Source organism: Anas platyrhynchos, chromosome 2 (assembly GCF_047663525.1).
Source record: "Anas platyrhynchos isolate ZD024472 breed Pekin duck chromosome 2, IASCAAS_PekinDuck_T2T, whole genome shotgun sequence".
NCBI classification, from domain to species: domain Eukaryota; kingdom Metazoa; phylum Chordata; class Aves; order Anseriformes; family Anatidae; genus Anas; species Anas platyrhynchos.
In genome coordinates this window covers 9,038,053-9,055,696 of record NC_092588.1, presented here as the reverse complement: position 1 = coordinate 9,055,696, position 17,644 = coordinate 9,038,053, and the positions used below count along the sequence as shown (strand labels likewise).

The window sequence follows — 17,644 nt, the reverse complement described above, 5'->3', positions numbered from 1 at the left end:
AGAGGCAGTCAAGCAAATACATAACCCTGCTAGTGCCATTGAACAGCCACAAATGTCAAATTATTTTCAGCACATCACATCCAACTCCCCTTGAGTCAGGCTAAAATTTAGGATTCAGACAGATCCTTAACAACAACAAACATCTATTCTGGGACTGCTGATAATCTTTTGGTACTTTTCTTTGTATGAATATTAAATTGACTAGACATGTCTGGGACATTGTCATACTAGGGTCATACCCCATACATACAGGTGAACAGACAGAGGTGGGTAAATGATCTTCATTAGGAACAGTTTTCTATGGCTACAGAGTAGTTTGCTGAACCCTCTCTCTGACTGTCATCTAGGAACTGATCTTGAGCTACACAATGAAATCTGGTGATCATATCACCTGTTCACAGCTCTCTTTTGTCATCATTTTGCACGCAGGATGCTGTTTACAATGAGCGGTCTTGCTCTTTCTGGTGAATAACCTCTCCTATTCAGTATTTTGTCTACTGGGTAAGTATCTTTTCCTTCTGTTCTCAAGACAACTGCATTGCAGTGTAATTAAAAGAAGAAATCTAATGCCAAACCTTCCAGATGTCATCATTTGATTGTCCAAAAGTGTCACCTCATTTAGTGTGTTTAGGTAAACACAAAAAGTTCGAATAGAAATTTCTATTCTCTTTTCAAAATATATGTAAACTTGAAACCACGGTACATGCACTACAAAATTACTTTAAATTACCTAGGCCGTCTAACCAAGAGTAGATCCTGTAACACCACTCCCCTTCCCCCTCTCCCCACCTTGCTCAAACACACACACAAAAAATGATAAGGCACAACACAAATGCCTCCATAGTAGAGAAACACACTGGAAGCAACCCATGACAGTCATAGAGGGGAAGTTAGGAAACTGCTGAAGTGATGGTATTAGATTGCTCACTGCTTGGAAGGGAATGCAAAGCAGCTGTGGATTTTCCCTTTCTACACTTTCCCATTTCAGACTCGTGAAGATCAGACTGTCTGACTTTTCCTTACACATCTTTTTATGCAGAAGCTGATCTTCATTGCAAGCTGTACATTTACTCTTCAAAACAAATACCAAGTAATTACATTTAATAGAAGCCACATCCCATTTAAAGCCACAAGAAAAATAAATTGTTCTTAATAAAAGTGACTGCATCTAAACAAAGATTTATAATTATTTCATCTGAAATGGGGAAGCACATGCAAATCATAGATATTAGGAATGAAAAATCATTCCTATTTTTTGTGGACCAACCCTTACCAAATGCTGATTTTTTTTACCCTTGCTACATAGGTGGACAGTCAAATTCTAGATAACTATCTCCCACTTCAGATGCACCAGTATTTGGAGAGCAGGTTTCAGACATCATAGCTAACTTCTCATTGACAAAAAACTTCTAGCTGATACCCAGCCTGAAAATGTCTGAGATCTTCATTGAGTCTGGACACCCTAAAACTGGGACCTCTAAAATGAAAGCCACTTTTGGAAAAAATTCCCATTTTTTCTCAATAGTTCTCTCTAATCTAATGCAAGATAGTAAAGGGCAGAACTAGTACTTCCTTTAACAGATTATGCAACTGATTAGGAGGAACGGTAGAAAACAAGATCACAAAAGCTGCTTTGCAGCATTGGAAAGAGTTTAACTACATTTTAAGGAAAACTACCTAATTGGTAGTCTATATTTCTACTAAATGGGTTTGTGGTGATGTTCTGCACAGCTGTTTTTATTGCTGTAGATAATGGCTCTTATCCGAAGTAGGATGTCAAAACTGAGTGAGCGATAATTATGTTTGGAGAGCTGACAGCAGTTCATCTTTTCTGACACACTTTGTTGCTGTTTTCATCTGATCAAACGTATGTGCATCCCAGCAATTACCTGCAGTATGTACTCCACATCTCTTCCCAACGGAACTGGCAATTGCTATGATTTGTGTGCAGGTGACCCTGATTCAGTGCAGTTTACAGAATTATAGCAGTCTGCACAAGAGAAGCTTGCCTAGCTGTGTTAGGTCAGGTTGTATGTATTTTCCTCTGAATTATCAAGATGAGACCATAGGTGGAGGAAAGATTTTGCAAATCACTTTTTTTCTCCTTTTTGGTTCTGCAATGGAAATAAAAATCTGCAAAATGTAATGATTTTAAAACCTTTTTAGATCCTTCATTAAAGAATAAATACTCTCTTATGAAAGGCAGTCTAGTCCAGGTAAGAGTAAGCCTAATACTTTTTTTTTTTTTAAAAAAAAACAAAACAAAACAAAACCAAAAACGATTTAACTAAAATTGTACTGAAAATACCGGTAATGAAAAATAAATGAGGGTATCATCATCTTCAGTGTTATTTTCCAAATTATACGTGTTCTTCAAAACATGCTTCTACTGTGACTGGAAGCTCTGCTGATCAGATGTTTGTGTTAATCAGTTATACCTGCTGGCAAACAAAAACCAACCCCCCACAGCTGCTCCTTTTTTAAACTATTAGCCTAAAAAGCCAAAACAGTGCTGGAAACAAAAGCTATTTACACTTAATTAGCAGTATTTTTAACAGAAGACTAAAGTTTCCCCACAGCTACACCTGTAACTGGCTGTCATTTTGCACAGGTGTTAGAGAGGGAGTTAGCACAATGATTTATGTATGAGACCACAAACATCAACTTTCATAATTTCAGGTTATGTTGTAGGCCATCTAGCTCAGAAATGATAAGGAAAACAATTCCTCTCTTCAGATATCCTATCATGGGTGCTTTGCTTGCATTTTAATATATATATATATATATAATTGTGTGTGTGAAAACGACCTCAAAGCCACAATGTATGCAATTAATATTCCCTGTGCTTATTCTTTCTCTCACTATCTCCTTTTGTTGTTGACTATGATGACTATGAAAAACAAGAAGAGACAGACAGCAATATCCCCTCCTAGCAAAGCATTAAGAAGAGAAAAAACAAAACAAACAAACAAAAACAAACAAAAAAAAGGTTCTCAGCTATTCCTGATGCTAATATTGGGTTGTAAACATGGCAGATTGAAGCACCTGAGTCCTGCCTTTACTTTGGAGAAATCTTAGGTAGCATGAAGATGGTGGACTGTATTCTGGTTTGCCACTTTGCACTGACTAAACTTGGAAGAATACAGGATTTCAAGTATCCTTAACTACGTTAATAACCAATGATGATATGTCCTCAGGGAATCTTGGAGAGACTGCAGGAAATAGAGACTGTGAGATATGGATGAGCCTGCAAAGAAAACTTTAGGATAGTTTAGGATGGGGTAATAGGGTCCAGGAGCCTTTGTTATCCGAAGTTGAGCTGAACAGAGCTCAGGTACAGTAGCAGGACTGAATCTCTCTTTTCCAAGCTTAAATGAGAATTTTGTTGAAAACCATCTATTATTATCCAATACTCTTTAAAAGTCTATTTTACCTCCATTTTTTAACTCTCACTTAATAACTATCCTGGATAAAAAATAAGGAAGGGACATGGGAGCAAATGGAAATGTACTGGACAAAGGACATGAAAAGTTACAGCATTCCAGACCAACGGATTAAAACTTTATCTCACAGAGTTAGGCAAGGACAAACATTTTCCTTTGTGAAACCTGTGGGTGTTGTTTTGCTATTAGTCATGGTGAATGCTTCAGTGTGGTGAGCTAGAAGTCAGACTGACATCAAAAGTACAAAGAGTGCTGTGGGAAAAAGTTGACTCAGTCCTTAGCCTGGCAGAATATGCCGTAGACAAATAATAAAGGATTAGGGCTTTTTTTTTTGCCACTTTGCTACCAAAGGAGATGTATAGTAGAGGATGCATTCTGAATTAACACTAGTGTGATTAGGTAGGACTAGTTCCTTTGAAGGCAGTGGACTATTCTGGTGTAAAACAAGGATGGGATTAACATTAAACCCTGATATTTACAGTGGGCCAAATACTCCTTGCTTGACAATACAAGACATGCCTTTGTTTTTGCTGCTTGTGTAAGCATGAGAAATAGAAACTGAACTGTTCATGGAATATTAAATAAATTATACAAGACAAAATAACCACTGTCTCTGATCTTAAATAATGAATTCTGCTGAAACCAACGAGAACTGCTGGAGAGTATTAAATCTTCATGGATATAATATAAACTAACAGAAGATGCCTCACAAATGGTTTATATCAGCATAGCTCTGTATAAGTAATATAAGGTTTGATCCAATGTGTGGCCACAAACTGTACCCAGTTTTGCTGTTCAGACATTGTTTAAAAGCAGCCACTTGGGAGCAAGGTCACTCGTAACCTGCTCACATAGGAACTTACAGGTTTCAAAGGAGTATTTGCTTGAACAAAGCAGTGTTTGATATGAGTGAGCATTTAGCTCATGTATCTACTGTATAGATCAATATAGCAGCAGTCATGATATGTAAACATTGCTCTCTTAGGAGCTCTCAGTAGATGAGTACTTGAAAAGAAATTGTAGCCTTGGATATGAAGGGGTAGGAACACTGAGGCTGACAATGTTGTGTTTCATGGAAAAAAAAAAAAAAACACACCACAGAATTTAAGTCAAGAATTAGCTGACAAAGTGGATTTTTTTACTGGAATTTCAGGAAAACGGGAGAACATTAGTTCTGAAACTTAAAGAAGGAAACCAGACACAAACAGTTTTAGAGAGTTCATCCCAACTGGTTGATGTTTTTTGGATGCCAGACAGTGCAGCAGTCAAGTCTATGAAAAGGCTCAAGGGGAAAGGAGACGGTCAGTGCTAGGGTAAGATATTTATGTTTAATGCTTGATAAAAAGCCTGGTCTTTTTGATGGAGATATGCCTACCAGCTCTGATGTTTTTTAAGCAGTTTCCTCCAACAATCTTGGTTTGCTAACTATTAGAACACAAGTGAAACAAAATATTTCAGATACCCTAAGAAATCACTAGTGTTTCCTTCTTGTTAACAAATTGATTTTTCTTTTCTTATTTTTTCATGCTCTACAAACATGTTAGCTGTTGATATTAAGTGGACATCAGATACTGTACAATAACCACATGTGAAAACTGTATTAAATTATGGGGAAAAACAAGAACATGCTTAAATGTCTTCTTCATGTTGCCCTCTTCATGAACATCCACATCACCTCAATTCGTCATTATGTAAATATAAAACTGACATCTTCTTGCAATAAACAGACAACATAGTTGTATCATAAATATTTTTTTCATGCATTTTGAACTTCTTTTTTTTTCTTTTTTTTTTTTTTGATTTCAGATGTATTCCTCTGTATTATTAAAAAATAGTGAAAATCTCTAAGTCATGCCAAATATTTTTTTTCTCAAAGAGAAAAATATTAATCAAAAAAGTAGAACCAGTCAATCTGAACACCTCATCCCAGATGCTATTTGAATACAACCATATATATATATACACACATACTTGGGAGTCATGTCTAGAGACAGGTAAGACAAATTTGGAGAACTAGAAAATTTTTATGAAGGGCTTTTATAGAAAAATGAACAGACAAAAAAGCAAAATCTACAAAAACCCCACACTAATACAAATCAAACCAGTTGAGTGATTACTTGTGTGTTAAAGATTTTTTTTTGTTTGATTGTTTGTTAGTCTGTTTTTTTGTAGGTAGGTAGGTAGGTAGGAGCAAAGAAGCACAACTACTGTGTTTCTGGGCAGCTCAGCCTTGCAGGTGTGCAAATGCCTTTTTCAGACTGGTACAACTGCAGAGGAATCTAGAAGGGAAAATGTGGTCACTCAGAGATACTTAAGATTTGGGGCGCTTGTGGGCAACACCAGGGCAGGCTTTATAGGAAAAGAGCATTACTGATGCTCATTTTGAGTATACTTAAATTTCACTTTGAAGTCCTGCCTGAAAGTCAGCCCCAGGACTCCAAACACACACAGGGCCTTTGTGAAGAACCATGGGCTCCTTCAAATAAATGGCTCTTGGTGCTGCATAGCACAACCTGCTCAAGGAACAGGGTTATGATTCACAGCAGAGTGTGACACAAGCATTCTCAAGCCAGCAAAGACCAGTGGTTATCTGTTCATATGCAAACTTCCAATCTCAAGCCTAGAAGTATGCTGGGCACATGCACTCTGCACTGTACCCATCCAAACAAGCCTAATGACCTGGTTCTGAAGGTCAATGCAAGATGGGGTAGCAGAGCTCTGTCTCTGAAAATGAAATGGAAGATTCTGCCACCAGAGTAGTCCACTACACAAAATATTTCCTTGGAGACCTGGAAAGACATTAGTCTGCATAGCCTTCTCTTCACAGTCTCACAGAGGAAAAAATCACTTAGGGTTTTTTTTTTTTTTTTTTGTGTGTGTGTGTGTGTTTTTTTTCTTTTTTCTTTTTTTCAATAGATTCCCTTGAATGAAATAATGACTGGACCAAAGTCTCACTGTTCCTGACATCAATTTGGAAACATCAGAGAGGTTCTGGAGTTTCCAGAGGGGTGTACACTATTTTTGAAATGAATGCCATAAAAACAGTTTGATGAGGGATGAAAAATGTGGTTATGGTCACTCTCAGCTTGAAGTTTCCTCTGACCTCAAATTGAAACTGAAATGGAAGAGTCATTTTCACTGCTGTTTGAAAAATCTCTGCTCTAGGAGATAGAGGGTCATGTTGACCTCAGTATTCAATAAAAACTCGCTGGATTACAGAGGAAGGTTCTGCTGATCTGCAGGATTTGCAATTGCAAGTAGTGGTACCTCACTAGCCAACTTGCTCCAGGGCTTCCAGCATCTCAGCAGTACCATTGGATTTGAATTGGATCATCCAGATGTTTCAGAAAAGTATGTTCTTATCAACAAACTGTTGTGTCTGTCTTCAAAATTATGATAAAAATTTAAAGTAAATATGGGTTGACCTACCTCTTACTCTACCACCCTAATTCCACTAAGAAAAACAAGAGTGTCTGTATTATACATGTGCTTTATGCCATCTTTTATTCTGAACAGAAAACCCAGCATGAATTTGCAGAGTATTCATCATTACTAAGCAATTCCTGTATCAGGCAGGAGTCGAAATGGCAAACTAAAAATATTTTATTGAAGATTTCTTTATAGTTGATCTGAATTTCTGATGCTGATTTTGTAGTCTGGAAATAAAGGCATTTTGCTGAATGAGTGTATTGCCTTTCACAACATGAAAAACATGATTATCCTGGCAAGGTCAGAGTTTATTGCCCTTGAAGAGAACATTATCCACCATGTTCCCTGAATTACAATTGTATGCTGCTAAGAACCTTTATTGGAGAAGAAAAGGAGCATTTTGTGTCTGTTCAAAAGTAAATGCCCAATTCTCTGCTTTCTGGCAGGGGTAGAAATTTCAGCCCTAGGAAAAGTGCTCTGCTACTCCAGCAACATAAAACAGCCTTAGGTCTGATGAAACCATGTTGAGTGTCACACATAGAGAAAAAAGCATATTCTACAAGAAGATGCTACGAGAAACACCACACTCACACACTCTCATCCAGGCCAGGGATTTCAACCTGATCTCCAAAGTGGAGAGATACAGATTTGAAGGGTAGATCATTCAGTGGATAAGGAATTGGCTTGGAGGTCACACCCAGAGAATGGTGGTCAATGCCTGTATGTCCAGGTGGAGGCTGGTGATGAGACTTGTCTGTCAGAGGCCTGTCCTGGGACCAGTATTGTTTAATAACAATGACATAGACAATGGGATTGTGTGCACTCTCATCAGGTTTGCAGATGACACCAAGCTGAATGGTGCAGTTGATACAATAGAAGGAAGGGATGTCATCTAAAGGGACCTGGACAAGCTTGAGAAGTTAGATTCACTAATTGTATATGTGCCTGATGTTTGCTATAAGCTTGTGCTTCAGGGCTGCATGATATCACAGGGTGGGGATGGTGATAAGTCCATAGACCATATTCCATGAAGAAGTGTAGTACCATGCCACGTGATGACATGATACAAGCCTGCAGTTATGTCTCAGTGCAGGATTTGAGGCTGAAATGGACTGAAATAGAATGAAGTGGGTGCAGAAAGCATGGCATGTATGCTAAACAAGGTCCTGTACTGTGAGCACAGGAACTGTGCCCTGCCCTAGCTGTGTGTTTTGTCCAGACCGAACAAACCCAATTCTCTCAGCCTCACCTCATTGGTCAGAAGTTCCAGTCCTTTAATCATCTTAGAATGAGAGAATCATTTAGGTTGAAAAAGTCCCTTAAGATCATCAAGTCCAGCCATCACATACCAAACACTATCAAATCCGTCACTAAACTATGTCCCTAAGCACCACATCCACACGTTTCTTAAATACCTTTAGGGATTGTGACTCCACCACCTCCCTGGGCAGCCTGTTTCAACATTTAAACATGCTCTCCTTGAAGAAATTCTTCTCAATATTCTAAATCTCCCTTGGTGCAACCTCAGATCGTTTCCTCATGTCCTATCACTTATCACTTGAAAAAAGAGACCAACAACCACCTCACTACAATCTCTTTTCAAGTAGTTGAAGACAATGAGTTCTTTCCTCAACCTTTTTTTGCTCCACACTAAACAACATCAGTTCCATCAGCCACTCCTCATGTCTTGTTTTCTAGTCCCTTCACCCTACGCCTTTCTCTGGACTCACTCCAGTATGTCCATTTCTCTTAAGGATTTAAGGAGCCCCTTAGCTTACAGAAATCAAAAATCCAACTGACTACCACCCTGTACTTTTAGGTCCCTAGATCACATATGAATAGGCTATAGACCAGATGACTATCCAGTGAGTAGTTGCTATGACTGTCTACCCTTCCAGATTTTGTAGACCACAAACTTTCTACAAGGTCTGTGAGAATTTTTGTATGTATGTCTTTATGATTTATGATCTTTCCTTACTTGTAGGATGCTCTAGTGTTGTTTTTTTTTTGTTGTTGTTATTGTTTTTTTGTTTTTTTTTAATATATATATTTTTTGATTCTTTGGATTTTCACTATACGTTGAAGGATTCTATGTTCTGACTAAGGAATTTGAAAGTTCTTTGTAAATCTGCAACTGCTGAATCCATATCAGCCAAAAGAAGACAGTCTGATTTCTAGATTATAGTTTGAGTTTTTAATGATGGTAATTATGAAAAATGTCTCTTAATTAATGGCATGTGTATTTTCCATTTTTAAATTGCACCTATAAACTCCCTTTAAATATACACAAACTTTAGGAACATAGTAAATATTATTTTGACTTGCAAATGTAATTACTGAACCAGAAAGCAAGTTACAAAACAAAAACAACAAAAAAAAAGAATAAAAAAAGAATAAAAAAGAATAAATCATGAAATTCCACATCATTACCTTTTCTGAGTATTTGTATCTATCTAATATGAATATATGCAAATCTATGAAGTAGTTGGAAACTTTAGAACTTTAAATATGGGATATTATAATTTTTGTATTAGATAGATTAGGTTAGAGTTAGTATAGCTACAGCCTTTGGAGAAAAGGATAGACTGAATTCTGAAATGTGTTCCATCTTTGGCTAATCGTGTCCTAACTAATGTGTCCTAACTTTGGCTAATTATTTTTGGGCAGCAAAGAGTTCAACCTGAGACCTAGATACCCCAGCCAATTTCACACAGTGCCCAGGAAGGAGAAATTGCTCCCGGCCCAAGAGCTTACAGCATTTGCACAAGGATCAAGATTTGATCTCTTGTTTTCCTTCAATTCCACATGAAAGGGTTTGAATCTATAGAGCCATGTTAGGAAAGATCTCTATTAAGGCAACAAATGAATCCAGGTGGGAATGTGCTCCATTCCAATCACTGAAACTGCTTCACTGTTTGGATGTAAAAGCAAGAGTCATGGGGTCATGAGAAGGACATCTGAGGATGAGGCTTACTCTGTAACCCATACACAGACCTGTATAAACTGTATGGCTTTTACTGTATGGACTAATGTAAAGAGATCATAGAGTCATTTATGATCTGGCTGAAGTAGAAGAGAATTATACAGAGACAGGCTTTTTTTTTTTAAAAAAAAAAAAAAAAAAAAAAAAAAAGATGAGTTATAATGAAACCATTACCACTACATTCAGCACATTCATTTTTTAACAAAACATGCGTGGCTGACAAGTCAGTAGTCTTCTTTTTACATCATGGAAGGTGATGGGCATGTTTTGCACAAAAATCTCAAAGCAATTGAATGTATTAGTCACATATTATAGCAACTGAGAAAGGCAAATTTTCAAATCAACTGAAGCACAGAAACATAAAGTGATGTGTGTGGGTCAGCACAGGCCATTGATAAATTTAGTGATGAAATGGGAATGATCCTCACTCCTAGTCCCTAGCTGAAATCTGTGGTGCATACAACTCCTTCTTCTAAAAGAATATGCATGTCTGGCACGTTAAATTAGAACCATGCTGAGCATGTGTGGGATGATTTCCACATCAATTATAACCCTATCTAGTATGCACAGGGAAAATATTAATACTAATAAACATTAGAGATACTTTAATATATGACAGAAAATCACACGATAAAAGAATGTGTATATCTGGATCTTGTTCAGTTACTTGAGTAACTGCCATAAGATCTAATTCATTTCTTTAACTAGGATCCTTACTCCTTACTTGATGCCTAATATAATATCACATAGATCTTCTATGCTGATTGATTTTCCTGGTTATTATTGTTTCTTATTTGCATCATGATGATACCTCTGGATTTACTGATGAAGTTTCTACTGTGGTAGACCTAAGGCGAGCAGGAGAGAACAGATCGCTCCATTCTTGAGTAGCTCCCAGGTAAACAAAGCAGAGGAGTGTGAACAAAGGAGAAATAACAGAATACATGGAGATTGTATCCCTCCAAAGAAATAAACAGTTTTTTCCTAATTAGGATTCTGCCTCTGTTGAAAGCTTCCGTTGATTTCAGTAAAGAGTGATTTCTGCATTTTATTTTTAAGGGACTGTACTGTTAGAAACAAAGGCAAAGATATTAAAAAATAATAATAAAAAAATCCAAAACCGTAATGATCAAGTCAAATTTGAAAACCAAAACTGAATAGGTAGAAGAATTGAATAACTCAACTCATTCAAATATTCTTTCATTTATACCAGGGACAATTGTTCCTTAGATTAAAGCTGAGACCATCTTACAAAATGACAACACCAGCATCAGACTATTCAGGATATACATGGTTATTTGTTGGGGTAGTGAAAAAAAATTATTTGAGTTCATTTTATTTTTTATGATAATATGCTCCAACCATTTCTCAGACTGCAGCACTGGTTAATTAATGAACTTGGCAGCCTTCCTCTCTCTTCTAAGGCTAACTGCGTGAAACCTTGCAGCAGCAGAAGCTGGCAAATGAAGTAGCAGCACTTCTTAAAATAGTTGCTTATAAGCAAAACTTGCATGAGGAAATATTACTCTGTCAGCCAATGACTGTCTGGCTTTGCAGTTTACCCTGTGTTCATTTCCTGATAATTTTTGTTCTAGATTATGCAGTACCACACTCATATCTCTGTCTGCAGACTTGGGTGTTTGGAGAGATAAGAGTGACAGAGCTCACTCCAAGATATTCCTGGAGGACTTGGATGTCCACGTTTGTGCTCTCCTCCAGAAGAAATGCAGATTCAGAGCAATATTTCTAAACAAGCTTCTTTGTTTACCTAAAGCTCCTAATGTCTGTGGGATTCCTTTCATTACACTCTGTGGGCTTTAAATCAAGTCCCTATATCAAGGTTTTGGGAGTTTCTGTGTCAGTCACATCCTAGTAAGGTTTCTTAGTAAGATCCTTAGTACCAAGAAATGCTGTGCAAGAACTCAGTACTTTCTGTGATTGATCCCTTTTGGCCATCCAGGTCTCTTTTATCCCTGGTTTGAATGAGTGAGGCTAGCACCAGAATGCTCAAAATTCACTGCACCAATAACAGTGATTTGCATTCATCTCCCTTCTTGGGCCAGATTGCAACTCTACAATCTCTGCTGTGCTAGGGATGGGTACAAGCTGCACTGCACCAAGAACAGAGCAGAAGAAACAGTTTTTCTCTGAAGGGGAGGTTAGAGATGAAACAAATTAACAACAACAACAACAAAAACAAACCCTCAGAAGCCACAATAAGGGACATCGTACACGTAATTTGCAAACATATGACTGCAAGAGTTTAAGACAGAAATGTATGTTGAGTGCCACCATCCTCTAATAGGTCCTTATATAACACATGATAAACCATGTTTGAGACTGAGTATAAAGTAGCCAGCACAATGAGCAAGAGGAGAACTAGCTAGGAGGGAACTATGAAAGACTGAGAGTATGTCTTAAATCTATTTCCCTATGATTTAGAGTTTCACTATGAAGTCTTTCCCCTATATTTGGGATTTTCAGCTGCGTGTCCCCTTCCCCACTCCTCACCACCAAGGGTACTGTCTCTGTCTCTTTGTCTCAACACTGAACTGGGCCTACCATTATCTTTTAAAACATCTATAAATCTGTATAACAATAGCTCAATGACTGGAGGCTCACCCTCATTCAATATCTCCTTCCTCCCTAAGGACTGACTTCCCTGTAGGCTCTGCTTGGTTTTGGGGAGCTAGAGGAGCAGCAGAAAAGAAAGCAGAGAAATTGTCTGGGAAAGATTCATCAGGTCAGAGAGAGGCAACCAGAGCATAGAGTCTGTTGGTTGGGACATGTGCTTGAGGGAAAGATTTAATAGCATTATATAAAACACTAAAATGTTCAGCAAGGACATCAGAAAAGATGAATTCCTTAATCAGTTGGCTACAGATTCAAGTTTTTTTTTTTTTTTTTTTTCTTCTTCTTCCTGGGAACACCTAATCTTGAACTTTTATCTTCCTAGAAGAACAGTTTTCCAAGGAGTGGGTGAAGGTTTTCTTTGGAAACTCTCTGAGGTAAGGAGTGGTGTATTCCAATCCCCATTAGAGTCACAGAGATTTAAACCTTGGCCTGCCACATTCTTGGAACTGCGTTTCTTACTTAGAAGAAGAGCACAAGCCCCTTCTTATCCATTTCTAAACCATAAGGAAGACACTTACAACCATGAAATGTGTTTCCACTAGAATAGTGTTTGGATTCTGGCTTGGCTGAAAGGTGACTTTAATACTAAGTTGTTGAGGCACTTCATCAGATGCTCAGAAACAGAATTGTGGACAAGTACAAGAACACTGTGCTTAAAGAAATGGGATGTTAGCAAGCTGCCTGCAGGGATGGGGTACTAGGCACCAGCTGAGTAAGGGTTTTCATGTTTAGAGTTTCCATTACTTTAAACATAATTTCAAAATCCTAATTCATTTCTGTTTACTAAAATTCACTTTCTACATAACATACTCTAGCTTTTCTTATGCTTAGCCAGATGTTCCTGAAATAAGGAAATTGGGGGAAGAAATCCTCCCACTCCTCAATTTCTCTGTCCTTTGTAAAGAGGATAATCCATTAAATGGTTCTCATTTTGCCCCTTTTATTTTCTGCACAGGTCACATCATTGACAGGATTGAAAGGTTCAGTAAGAGGGTGGAATGGAGATGTGTATTCCCTTCAGTATCTGTACAGACTAATAAGGATCTTTCCATCATGATCTGTTGTTAAGTGTCAGCTGTAACTGCACTACTCCAGTACGCGATAATTTTGTATTAGATGTTGCTAGTTTAGAGCTTATGCTTCTTTCTGGACCATGAGAAACTGTAAGCAAACAATAAACAAAAACTTAAAAACAAACCAGAGGTGTTCTAATGGCACAAAAATCAAATCTGTCAGATCCAGCAAAGTAACTTTCATTGAGAACAAGTGCACTGACTACATTGTAAGCTGAAATTTACTGATAAAAGCAAGCTTCATTCATGTTTCTGCCTGAGTTCCTCCATTTTGGAGGAACTCTCTGAAGGTAATTAATCATCAAATTGTAAATATAACTAATGCATTTGCCCTACTTAGCACAACAATGATGCAGCTGCTTCGGAGAAAAGAGTATCCAATTTTAATCTAATTATGCTGTGACCCACTGATACTGGTCAGGTGATGTTACAGGATATAAAAAGGAACTAGATCATATAATCCAGTCTAAAATCATAGCATCAGGTTATAAATCACCCACAGCTGACTATGGCAGAAAAAAAAATGAATTGTAAATCATAGTATGAAAGCAACTATAGGGATAAAAGTGGCGAGATTAGATTCTGATTCTCAAATGGTTCCCAACTTTAAAATATCCTTATACATTACAGTTTTAAAAGATATTCCACAAGCATTTGGCATAAAGTTTGAAGAGATGGGTGTGCTTGATACTTGTGCTGGGTGTGCTGATATCTATGATCAGATTTTAGAAATCATATAGCTGATATATGCATAAAAAAGCTGTCATTTGCCATTATATAGTTATACAGGTTCATCACCAAAGGACTCTTTGTGGCTTCATGAATTCTTCCTCTTTTAGTAATAAGCAACCCTGAGAACGAGTTTTTTGGGAAAAAATAATGCAAAAATCACTGTGCTAATTCACAGAACTGCATAGACTTGGAAAGACAGATGCTATCCAAGGGAAAAGAATGAGTTACCCCTGTCTTGGTATTACCTACTTTAAGGTTATTTCTAAATATATTTGTAAAGTTTGATTTAATATGTATAATTTCAAACTTGATCCTTCAAGACATCCATTATGCAGATGACTTAAAGGAGTAAGCTTACTGACTGCAAAGGAATTCACTCATATGAATGAGGGATGCATGGGCAGAGGCTTAAAATCCAGTGTATGCTTACATAATTCCGAGCCTGTCAAAACCCATGTCTATATTATCATCTGCCTACGTTATATAACACTAAGGAGCTTTGAGTTGTTTATTCTTCCCCATATGCCTGGAACACATATATGGTCTTAGAAATTTTGGTTCTTATACCACATTATCACCAAGAAAACAGAAGGAATGTAATACAAATGAAATGTTCCTTTGGGAGAATGTCAGAAGTAAATATGACCCCCAGCAAAGTATCTGATCAGGAATAAAAATCAATGCACTTGTTTATCAGTAAGATCTTGTATTTCTCATCTGATTCCTGAGAGAATTAATACTTAAGTCAGTATCAGCATTTCCTATACTTAAATCATGATGTCAGGACTTTTGTCCCGTCTCTTCACAGGCTGAGCAGCAGCACATTGCTCAACATTTTGGGCTGGGGTCAGCTGAGTTTCAGGCTGTTCACATCTCCCCAGAAACACTGAGCAGTAAGCAAAATAGGAACCAGTGATTCTATGTTTGCTTTTTTTTATAAAAAAAAAAAAAAAAAAAAAAAAGTAGTCAAGTAGTCACAAGGTGTTTTTTCTCTTCCACTTTTACCTAGGATGTTAGTTCAGATTAATTTTGGTAGTGCAAAGGAGGAAAAAATGTAATAACCTCTTAAGTGTTGCTGCAGGAGAAAATGGTGGACTCTGAGCATTCATAAAAATGAATATTTTGTTAAATTCAACAAAAAGCTGAATGAGGCAGTACTGTGTGCTTGTGTTCAGCATTACAAATGATTTAAACTGCTTGTGAATGTATTTATCAATGAGACCAAAAATTAACTAAGAGATTATGGGAAAACAGTTCAAAGTACTTGCTTTTCCTCTTGTATAAACTATTGCAATTTTATCAGTTTAGGGAGAAATAACAAATTTATACCTATATGACTGAGAAGAGGATCTGGACAACTGTCCCCTTGGATACTACTGGGTGCAGTAAGAAGCTGACTCCAGGATATACAATTCTTTGTATTCAGAATTTAGTTCAGTATTTTTTCTGCATGAAATCCTGGGCTCATCAAAATCAGTGGGAAACCCATTATTTAGACTCATGATCAGAATTCTAGCCCCTGGTTTTTCTTTCAAACTGTATACTTTAATTCCCAGATCTGATTGAGGGTGACCAACTGCCTGCATCCCGAGGCACAGAAAGATGGTCACAGGTATTGCTACATAATCACATGGGTTATTTAGACTTGTAAGGCTTCTCCGAAGGGAACATGAGGTATTTTACTCGGGAAAATAAGCCTTGTGATAAAAGTACTTTGGCTGTGAGTTCAAGAAATGTGCGCTGTCCCTAAAATTTGCTGTATGTATAACCCAGATGACACGGTCTGCATTCACCTGTAGTTACATACTACCCTCCATCAGCCGTAGAAGCCCTCAATCGCCAACTCTTGAAGGACGACAGGCAGGCTCCCACCGGGCCGCTGGAGGGAGCCCCCGGGCCGCTTCAGCACCGCGCTGGCGGACAGCGCCCGGGGGGGGCGCCGCGCATCTCCCGCGCATCTCCCGCGCATCTCCCACGCATTTCCTCCCGCTCATCTCCTGCTGGGAGTTTTGTGCCCCTTGCACAAAAAGCCGCGGGGTGAGGAAGGATCCGGCCTCTCCCGTAGCGGGGTGAAGGCAAAGGGCCGAAAGAGGAGAGTAATTAGGGGGAGTTAATTGGGCTCTGGGACGGCTGGTGTAAATGGACAGCGATGTGTGGCAATCTGCGCAGATCCTGTTAAGGAGATTTGTATACGGAGTTCATGAAGGCAATCATCTGGCTGGTAATCTCTGTGCACCGCTCACAGGCGGTTCGTTCACACAACTGGAAAGGTACTGGGCTGCGAAATGAAGATATTAGTATCTCTCCCAGGAAATGTCTTTGTTAGGGTTGTCTGTGGGAAATGAGTGTGGGGGTGGGAGGACCAGCTAAACAGCTGTGATACCTGTGCATAATGAGACAGCAGTGCTTTACTCAGCTCTGAGATAGGACGTGGAAGTGCATTAAGAAATGAGCATAACTCACACAGCTTTTGACCCAGCACTAATAACACCGGCAGTGCATGAGAGTGGGACACAGCACACAGCTGCAGTTCATTCATCAGCACGTTATCAAGAGCTGAGCAACAACAACTCTGCCCAGTCTAATTGCTTTACATCCACAGAGCTCATCAAGGCACAGCACACTGGGTCAGCTTCTCTTGAAACAGGGTGAGCCTGGCCACTGGGAAGTGAGGTCAGGTAGCCCCACAGCTCACATGTGCGGAAGAAAGGCACAGACAGGGGTGGACAGGGGTTATAGGAGGGCCAGGGTCTGAGGGATGTAGATGTGTACCATGAACCATCGTCATCAACACTTACAGGTGAAAGATCAGCCACTTCCCAGCTGCGCATCCCAGCAGTCATGTAAACAATATGCCACCAGCAGCACATTCCTCTGCACCCTCCCTCCCTTGGGGATTATCTGCCAGTACCTCCACCCCCTCCTCACCGATTCCCTGGAGCTAGCCAAATGGAGATGATAATCTGCTGTGAAATATTGGTAGCACAGAGCTGTGACAGTCTGGGAAGAGGTGGGGGGAAGGGGAGCAGCAAGAATCCCCAGGATTAAGTTGCCCTAGAAAGACAGCATTTTCTTGCTTTGCAGGGGTTCATTGTGTCCTAGCTTTCCTACGGAAGAAGGCAGGTGAGTGTAAAGTAAGGTCAGTCACAATTTTAACAGGACTTATCTTGCCCAGTGCCTCTCAACTGTTTGCACTGCACCACCAGTCCCCAATATAACTGATTATCTGTCCTATACATTACTTCTAAGGATGCAGCACAACATTTGTCCCATGACCAACAACAAAACAGGTTTGTCAGTGCCCTCCAAAGACAATCCAGGATCTCACACACAACATCCAGGGGGACCTT

General features: G+C 38.7%; 1 protein-coding gene across 2 annotated transcripts in view; it reads right to left on the bottom strand.

Annotated features, from left to right (window-relative positions):
* Positions 1-17,644, bottom strand: part of ADCY8 (adenylate cyclase 8) — a 121,870-nt gene that overhangs the window by 101,519 nt on the left and 2,707 nt on the right. The gene's annotated exons all lie outside the window — the stretch shown is intronic.